This window comes from Corvus brachyrhynchos, unplaced genomic scaffold, assembly GCF_000691975.1.
Source record: "Corvus brachyrhynchos isolate BGI_N302 unplaced genomic scaffold, ASM69197v1 scaffold114, whole genome shotgun sequence".
NCBI lineage: Eukaryota > Metazoa > Chordata > Aves > Passeriformes > Corvidae > Corvus > Corvus brachyrhynchos.
The window spans coordinates 4105801-4115949 of NW_008238337.1; positions in this window are offsets into that span (position 1 = coordinate 4105801).

Genomic DNA, 10149 nt, shown 5'->3' on the forward strand with positions numbered 1-10149 from the left:
GGGCGGTGGCTCCGCGGATCCCCGGTGGTGCCATCGCCCCTCGCTGTGCCCAGACGGGGACGAGGTGGCGGCGGTGGCCGGGCCGCTGGCGATGCCCAGAGACAGCAGCAGATGTCACTGGAGCTCCAGGGATGCAGCGGGAAGGAGGTGCCGGAAGGATCCCCAGGGATTTGGGAATTTGGGGGGAACGATCGCACCCCGCTCCTGCTGCTGATTTTCTTCCAAACCTTCAGTGGCAGGGAAGAGTTGGGGCTTTTTCCTCTGAAAAAAACGTTTCTAGGGAAGTCCAGCAGCCTTAAAATTGAGCTTTTTGAACTTCTTTTTATTGTTTTTGTTTTCCAGCGTTGAGTTCTTCCCATTGAGTTTTCCTCCTCGTTTTTTCTTTTTCCTGCCCAGCAAGTGGCCAGAAGAGAGGTCCCAGTGGAGGAATTCCAGTGGAAAAGTCCCATCCAAGACCTCCCAGCCAAGAAATCCAGTCCAAGAGGTCCCAGCAGAGAGACAACCCAGCTCCAGCTGAGGACTGGGATGAGGATCTCCCACATTCCCTGGGATGAAGGTGCTGCGGTGTTTGTGGGTGAGGCAGCACCAGCCGTGCTTGGTTGTGAATTCCCGAATGGAAAATGATTCCAAGGAGGGATTTGGAGCAAATCCGTGGGAATAAGAGAGGATCCTTTGTCCCCTTGATTCCTGTTTCTCCTCCCATTTTCTTCTCAGCCTCTCCGGAAGGAAATTCCTTGGATTGGGCTTGTTCAGGATCATCCTTTGCATCTCCTGCTTCTGTAGGTGGTTCCCAGTTTTAATTCCATCTCAGCACATTGGAAGCATTCCACTCTTCCAGCTGCTTTCCTCGTGCTCTGGCTGGATTTGGACCTTTGGAGCCATCAATGGATTCTCATCCTGGTTCCAGCCAGGCCAGTCGGGAGCAGGAATTTGCAGTGGCTGGGAAATCAATACAGGTTTGCTCTTCATCCAGGGGGCTGGGAAATGGGGATGGCAGCAGCACCTTAAGCAGCTGCCAGGACCTGAGGCAGGTCCTTGACTGATCTTGGAAAAGGGCCAGGACCACCCCAGGAAAAAAGGCATGGGACGAAGGAGTTGGCAAAATGTTGGGCTCTTTTTCCATTCCTGCGAAATCCAAGTGGCTCCTCTCCAAGGCTCCTGTGGCTCCAGGAGGTCATGGCAGCGCCCAGGGATCCACCTCATCCTGCAGTGCTGTTTTCTGGTTGCTTCTCTAAAAATTCCATGTTATGGAGCTCTCCTCATCTCCTGCCTGATCCCAGGGCATCAGGAGCACACTGAGCAGGAGCAAAACCTTCCCTGGCTTTCCATCTCCTGGGGGAAAAAAAAAATTTAAATAAATAAACCAAGCTTTTCCTCTTTAACATTTCACTTTAAAAATAGAGGAGCTCAAATAAATAAATCCCTCCTCTATCTGCTTTGGAGCCCAGCTTTTCCAAAAGCCAGCAGGGAGAAATCTCTTTATCTCCCAGGGCAGAGATAACAATGTAATTACGAGCCGGGATCAATGGTTTTCATCTCATCAGTCCTCAGCCTAAAAGAAACCCTTCTCTTTCCACTCCAACGCCCAGAGCTTGGCTACCACCTCCTCTGGGCTACTGGCCACTGCAGGGGTCAAGGTCTGTGGTGGTGTCTGGAGAAAGATTTTTCCTGGAAGAAGCTGAGTTTTAGGATGTCTTGTCCACAGGGGAACATTGGATCTTGAGGGGGAGAGGCCAATGAAGACCCTGAGGGGATGCTCAGCTCCTCCCACGCCAGCGGAATACGGAGCCGTGTTTTAGTGGTTGTGCGAATTTCCCGAGTTTTTTGGGGGAAGAAAAATCCCAACCAATAAATATCATCCTTTTTTTATCGCAGGCTGCAGCACGGGAGTGTAACTCACGGCCATCGGAGAGAGGAGTGGTCAGCAGCTGCTGTAAATCCCGGATTCCAGGAGGCTCCGCACTCCAACAAAAGTAGCAGTGGATGCACGGGATAACGGGAAGGGAATTGGAAAAGGAAAGGGAGCCTGATGAAGCACAGCTTGAATGTTAACTGGGCATGATGGGGACTGGTTTATACTGGGAGAGGCTCCAGGACATGGAGCAGGCTCCTGAAGATGGAGTTGGAATGAGGAATGCACTCAGAGGTGGCTGGGATGGGATGGGATGGGATATCCAGCACCTGGCTCCATGCCAGGCTCAGCTGGGATAATTTGTGCACCTGGGATAATTTCCACCCAGCGTGGAAAGTGGCATTTCGTTAGAAACAAGCACAAAAATCCGACCTTTTCCGCCCTGCTCCCATCATCCCATGGCTTTGCTTCCATGGCTTTGCTGTTTCCCAGCCAATACCGCTCCATCCCAGCCTGGCTGTGGCGCTGAGCTCATCTCAGCTGCTCCCTGGGGACTGCATTCCCAAAGAGCAGCGCTGTCCAGGACACGGGGAGTGGGTTTAAACTGGGAGAGAGCAGGTTTAGATGGGATGTTATTCCCACAGGAAGGGGATCTCTCCCTCCGCCAGCCCTTGCCGTGCAGATCCAGCCCTTTGCATCCTGCTGCTGCACTAAGAGCTGGAAAACCGCGTTTTCCTGGAATCCAAGTGGAGTTGAGATCAGCTGGGAACATTGTGGAACGTGGGCCTGGCAGGAGCGGGGATGGGAGCTGGGGAAGCAGAGGGTGCTCCATCCTCGCTGTGGGGGACACGGACACGGCTCCTTTGGGGATATTTTGGGAATGCTGGGCAATGAATCCAAGCCCCCCAGGGCAGGGAACAGGTGGATTGGGAAGCGGGATGCAGGCACCTGCCTTCCAAGCTGGATGGAGCAGCTGGAGTCGGGCTGGAAAGCTGCAGCTTTCTGCTTGCAGAGATCTGAGCAGCTCCCTGAGTCCATTCGGGCTGCAGAGATAAGAGATAAGAGATTTCTCAGGTTTGCTGGGAGAAATCCCAGCGAATGCCTTTCAAAAGCTGTCCAAACAAAAAAGCCTCGCCTTGATCGGGGCAAACTGGGGAATAAAAGCGGTGGCAGACAAAAAGGAGGAGGGGGAAAAAAAATGGATTTAGGTCGGGTCAAAGGGAATTGCCGCTGAGAAGCCTTGGGGGTGTTTGGAAATGGAGATGGGCTGAATTTGAGAGGGAAGGAGCCTGAGAAATTCACGGGTGTCTCTGTCACTCCTCTTTGTCCCCTGGTGAGGGTCAGCATCGTTAATTGAGGGCCAGCTGGGCAGAGCTGAGGAGCCGATCGGTATCTCCCTGATAACAGCCCTGTCATGGAAACCCTGAGCACCGCAGCCAAGATCTCCAGAGCCTCGGCAAATCAGGGCTTTATTCAGCCGCTAACAAAGAGTATTTTCCTTTTAAAATCCGAGTTATTCAGCTCCGTGTGACTCCCGTTCCGTTGTGAAGGCAGGTGGGACTTCCAGAGGGGGAATTCAGCCGCTGCCTTATCTCCAAAGCTCTCCCAAAGGAGGAGTTTCCAGGAGCTCTCACCTTGCTGGAGCTCACACCTTTCATCCCCAGCTGCTCTCGGGGTGTTTTAAATGTCTTGGCCTTGCAAATTGGCTTTGATCGAGCAGCGGGAAAGTTTTCGGGGAAGCAAGGCTTTGGAGACCGGCAGGAAAAGTGGGAATGAAAACCTGCCTAAGGGAAAGCTGCTCTGCCAGGCAGCACAGAGGGTAATCGAGGTAGGTTATATCCTTGGAAAATAGACTCATTCCATCCCTGGAAAGGCTCAAGGCCAGGTTGGATGGGGCTTGGAGCAACCTGGGATAGTGGAAAATAACGGGGGGTGGAATGGGATGAATTTGAAGTTCCCTTCCAACCCCAATTTTTCTGGGATTGGCGGAGGAAGCAGAAGCACGGAGCAGAGCCCATTAAGCAGCTGCTGGATTTAAAACCCAGGAAAAGGGAAAACAAAGCCCAGCAGGGCCCTGGGAAGGGTTCACAGGAGCTGGCGGGCTCTGGCGCACCGGGATAACCCCGAGCCGGAGCTGCCCTCCTGGAGTGGGAATCTTATCGATCTCCTTTGTTTTACAAGCGGCGCTGACGTGATGATATTTGGCAGCAGCGCTAACGCTGAAATATGAGCTGAGCTCGGGCCTCTTTATCTTTAATTGTTTGAAAAGTGACACGGGGGTGGCGTTGGTGCCCTGGAAATCATCCCGGGGCTGCGGGGGAGGTGCTGAGCCACAGGTTGGGGACCTGCTCGTGTGACACAGGGACCCGTGCGGGTCACTCCGCCTTTTCCCGATCCCTGGAATCTCACGGTCCTGCAGCGGTGGCCAAAAGTGCTGGGAAGTCTCCTGTGCTCGTGGAAGTGGCCGCTGGCTGCTGAGACAGGAGGAGGTGGGGACAACAGGGCCACCCACCCGTGGGAACAGCTGCTGGTGGTGGCAGCGCAACGTTCATCCATGCCGGGTTATTTTCCATGTCCTTTTTCCCCAATGGACTTGGAACCCTCGTCAGCATCCCACGCAGGAGCTGGGGAGAGAGGCAGAGGGAGGTGGGGTGCGCTGACATTTAACTCAGAGGAGGATTTAAGGATTTACGCTGAAATGGAGTTAAAAAATTCCTGTCCTGGTGCCAACCGGCTGCAGCCAAGAGCTTGGGAGAGCCACGGCCGGGGAATGCTGGCGTGTCCCTGGGATGGGAAGGATTTACACCCCAGGGGTGGGGTATTCCTGCTTTTGGAAAGGGGTCTGGCACCTCTTTAGGCTCTCTGGGGCAGGTTCCTCCCTCCACCTCACCTTTTGTTTTCCCTGCCTGGGGGATGATGGGGTGGGAATTCCTCCCTTTGCTTCAGCCCCTGGAAAATCGGTGCCTGCCTGATGGGGAATGTGCTGAGCCAAATCCGCACCTCCTGAAACCCTCAAACGCCGGCCGGCCTGTGGAAGGTCCACAGATGCACGGGGAGGAATTTTGAAGCATTGGGGTGGAATGGAGCATTTTAGACACATCCACTTCTTTACCGCCGGCCTTGGCCTCGGCGTGGGAAGGAAACACAGCGATTTATTGACTTTTTTTCCCCCCAGGTGTTTTTTATTCAGATATTTTCGACAGACGCTCCTCAGGGCGGGTGTGACCGGCGCCGTGGATCTGGCACTGCTGAACTCACGGCAGCAGATCCGTGGGACAAATCCCAATCCATGGAGCAGCTCGGATGCTCGGGGTGTGAGCCAGCCCCGGGATGCAGGGAGGGCGCTGCCGCAGGAGCTGGCTCCAGGAGCAGCTTCCCGAGTCCTCTCTTGCTCCAGGAGCAGCTTCCCGAGTCCTCGCTTGCTCCAGCAGCGAACAGTCCCTCCTGGAGCTGAATAATTCAGGCTCTGCAGCGCTGCCGCTCCCGCCGGGAGCCCCGCACGGCCGGGGAATGGCAATGAGCCGGCGCTGCGGAGCCTGCTTGGGCTCGGAAAGCAGGGAATTCATCCTTTCCCCCTTCCAAGCGATGCCATCCCGACCTCCCGGGCGTGTCCCCTTCCCGGGAGGACCACGCTGCGCCTCGGAGCTCTGGAGCCAGGTTGGATGGGCCGGGATGCGGCGCTGGCACGGGAAGTGCGCTCCTGGAGCGGCTTTGAGATGCGAGTGGTGTGGTGGCCTTGGGGACAGCAGTGAGGACACGAGGTGGCTTCAGGACAAGGAGCAGCCAGGCAAATAAACCTCGTCCCCAGGTCCTTGTCACCGCGGTCCAGGTGTCCCCAGGGCTGGAGCAGAGCCCAGACACCCTGGGCTGTCCTTGCAGCATCCCTGTCCCTGCCCTTGGCATCCTCCTGCTCTCCTCGGATTCCTCTTGGCTGCGGCTTTTCCAGGGATTGCTTCCAGCATTGTGTGGTGCAGGAACAGGTGGCAAATCCCTATGGAGAGCAGGAGGGTTGGCCACTAAACTGGGAAGCAGGAGCCTGGAGGGTGCAGCTTCGTGCCCTCCATGTGTCCCATGGATGGATGGATGGGATGGATGGATGGGATGGAGGGAGACAAAAGCCATCCCTTCTCCTTGGTGGATCTGTTCCTGCTCCAATGGAGCCAGGATTGGGGTCCTGAGCAGCACCTGGAATGCTGCAGCTTGTGGGATATCCCAGGGGGGATAACGGTGCCGAGCATCCCGTGGTTCCGGCGTCCATCCCTCCTGTGGCTGATGGAGCTGAATTCCTGCTCTGTTTTTGAGATGAGCTGGGCTCTGGATAAAATAATTTTGCTGAGAATCATTAACATAATGATGGAGGCTTTGGATAAACAGCTTAGCCTGGCCGGGGGGAAATGGGCTCAATGGTGGCTCTGGAAAGAGATGGGAAAAGGGATTGGGATGAGCGGTGGGGGGTTCAGGGGTATCGAGGCTGGGGTCTCCTCCCAGTCCCCCGATCCCAGGGACTGTCAGCCCCATCCCACCCCTCTCCATCCCAGAGCTGGAAAGGAGCAGGAACAGGGTGTGAGCACCAGGATCCTGCCTAGCCACGGGATTTAGGGATAAAATCCCAGGACCACATCCCAGCGCTGCTGCAGGGTCAAAGGGGAAACTGAAAAGCAGCTTAGGAACCCAAAGCTTTTCCTATTTTTGGAAATGTTGGAGATGATGGGAAGCAGCACCGGGCAGGAGGAAGTTTGGGGACAATATTCCCATTTATCCCCGAATTGTGCCAGACAATCAGGAAGCTCCGAGCAGGCAGAAGGAAGGGAAACATTCCCAATTCTGTCTTTAGGTGTCTTTGCAATTTTTCTGTCTGGATCAGAGTTGGAGCTGGGCGAGCCCTAAATGCCGATAATTAAACCCAAACCGTGCCAGGATCAGGTGCCACCCCCTGTCCCCGATGGGGGCCTGGCCCTGTTATTTGAAATTGATGCAATTATTCTTGTGGCAGAGTAAGAAATTTCTGTTGTGCGGTGCCCAGAGGACCCTAAAGCAGAACAAACGCTTTGATAAAGCCGGGATGGGCCTTCCTGGAAGCCGGAATGTTGGGTTGTGAAGGAGAGGAGCAGATTTGGGAATGTTTGCCTGATATTTCTTCCTTGCAATGTACCTCTCTGATTAGTAAATGTTTTCTGCTGGCTGATTAACTTTGTTTATTCCTTAATTAGGTTCAGCGCTGGCTGTCTCGTGGTTCCCAAATAATTGTTTGATTAATGGGCCTGGATTCACATTTTCATTAAGCCCCCCCCAATTAGCAGTGCCAGAACAGGCAGATCTGGGCCCTCAGAACGACAATTTCAGCCCATTAAGTAATAACTGTCCTATTGATCGGGGATAATGGAGCACAGGCGGCGAATCCACGGCTGAGTCACGCAATTCCCGGGGGGAATGTTGGGAATGCACCCCAGCGGCACCGCCTCCCTTTGCCTCATCGGTGATTAAGGGGCTTTAATTGCTTCCAGTTTGGGCATTGATTGGTGAGGGAGGGCTCCCAGTCAGGGATGGAATCATCACTTCCCAGGGTGGGATGGGAAGGAATAGGGATGGAATGGGGATGGGGAATGGCGAAAGAGGAATGGGATGGGATGGGGATGAGAATGGGGGTGAGATGAAAGAGGAATGGGATGGGATGGGATGGGGATGAGAATGGGGGTGAGAAATGGGGATGGGGTGGGATGGGATGGGGGATGGGGAATGGTGAGAGAGGGATGGGATGGGATGGGATGGGATGGGGATGAGAAAGGGGGTGAGAAATGGGGATGGGATGGGATGGGATGGGGGTGGGGAATGGTGAAAGAGGAATGGGATGGGAATGGGAATGAGAAGTTGGGGTGGGATAAGCTGGGGTTGAGAATGGAAATGGGATGGGATTGAATGGGGAATGAGGGATGGGAATGGGGTGGGGGTAGGGATGGCGACAAGGCCAGAAATAGGAATAGGGGCAGGAAGAGGGATGGGAACAGGAAAGGACAGAAGGACAAAGAGGAAGACACTGTCAAGGAGCCGCTTGGCTGCTGATCCCGAGGGAAGAGAGACGAGTCCCTGCTTGCGTCAGCCAGCCTGAAATGTGTCCAGAGATGCTTTTCCAGCAGGGAGGAGGAGACACTGGGGGACAAACAACCCCTTCTCCATATTCCCAGGGGACCTGCCAGGCTGTGGGGATGTCACCGTGGTGAGGATGCCACCCTGGCAGGGCCCTGTCACTCGGAGCGCTCCAGAAGATCCCGTTGCTATATTTGCTCTCACCACAACCGTGGCTCGCTCTTTTTTTTTCACGCTGGATTCTGCTCTCCAAAAGTAGGACACGGCCATTCCACGTGTCTGCTCCAAAGCTCCATAATCCCCTGCCGTTGGCCAGGCTCGGGAATTGCCGTGCTGGGAGTGGCTTTGCCGGGTGCTCCAGGGCTCTGTGGGCTCCGAATCCAGTGAGGAGAGGTTGGAGGGGATGGAAACCCACAGGGAGCCCTTGGATCTCCTCCTGTTTTGTGGGAGCAATGTCACTGCAGCCTGGGGATGGCCGTGTGGCACTTCCTCCTTCCCACCATGGTTCCATGGCCACCATCCCACTGCCCTCATCCCGGCCCTGGGATGCTCCTCATCGTCTCCAGGAGGGAGGGAAGAAGGCAGAGCAAATCCCTCTGCCAGGAGCTGCTGGGGGAGGATGGCACACAGGGTAAAAATGGGGATTTTGGAAGGTTTTCCTGAGTTTCCCCATTCCATGTCGGAATAATCCTGGATTTGCCTCACTGTTCTCCATCTTTTCCCCCTGTGGAGTGCAAACCATCCCCAGGGAGGGCAAGGAGAAGCTCGCAGTTATTTGTCAGCCCAAAGCTCCAAGTGGTCACTGGAAAACTTCCAGCTCCACCTTGTGTCCTGTCCATCCATGATTGAGGATTTACGGAGCTGCCTCTGGCCCAGGTCAGGCGCAGATCATCGTCCCTGCCTCTGCTCCAGCCCGTCCCCACATCCATCACCGTTATCCCGGTATTTTATCAGGCACGGCCCATTCCTGAGGCTCCCAGGAATTGCTGGAGGATTTATTTCCCTGCATCCCGACGCTGCATTCGGGACACGCTGCCCTTCCAAAAGTTTCCCAAAATTTCCCTCCTTCAAACATTTTTCCTCCAAAAGCCCCAGGTTTGCAGGGCAGGAAGAAATTCTGGGAGCTGTTTGGCGATGCCATCCATGGATTCTCCCAGCACAGCCACATCCCGGTGCCTGCTGCGCTCCAAGGGCAGCTCGCAGACTCCAACACGTGAAAGACAAACCCAGATCCATGAATTAGTGGGAAGAAATGGAAATTCGATCCCTTTTTGAAGTTTAAAGGGAAGGTGCTGCGCAGGGCTGTGCGTGAGGGAGGCTGTGGGAATGGGAGCTGCAGCCGGGATGTGCTTCCCATACTTCTGGAGCACCAGGAATACTCGGGACACCCCTGGCAGGAATCTCCATCATGTTTTGGGCTTCACTAGCCCTGGAAAAGGAAGCCCTGAGCCCAAAAGCAGCCGGGAGCAGCCACATGGATTGGAAAATGCCCGTTCCTGGGGAATTCCTGCCTGGCTCAAGGAACACTTTGTGTTTAAGGAGCAAACGGCTCTGGCTGAGGGCAAGGGGGGACGGTTTTACACTGAAAAAGGAGAGATTCGGATTGGATTTTGGGAAGGAATCCTTCCCTGGGAGGGTGGGGAGGCCCTGGATCCCTGGAATTTTCCATGGCCTCCTGCCTTAAACCTTTCTTTCCTGCCGCAAAATGCCCTCTCCCTGCCCCGTGCCAGCAGCACAACCCTGAAGTGTTGGTTTTCATCATTTATTAGCAGGACAATCTGGTTTAGGCCCTGCTGACAAACGGGAGTTTGCATTCCAGGAGTTTATCCCTGGGGGACAAACAAACAAGCAGAGCACCAGAAACCTCCTGCATTTTTTAAAGGGTTTGTCGAGATCTTTGTTTTCTTTTCCCCCTTTTCCCACAGGCAGAGTGGCTGAAAGGGGAAATATCCCCTCCATCTGCATTCCCAGCACTTCTTTTCCCTTCAATCCCTTAATCCTCTTCTTTCCAGCTTTAATCCACACGGTTGCCTCTTTCTTGTTGGGTTTTTCATCAATTCCCCGCACTCCAAATAATCACAAAACCAACACCAAGACTCCGGAGCTCCGTGTCGGAACTCCCGGCTCCGTGAGCATTACATCGTCCCAATTCCTACTTTTTCCCTTTTTTTTACCCTAAAATGAGCCTGGATTTGCAGCCCCGGGGGGTTGCT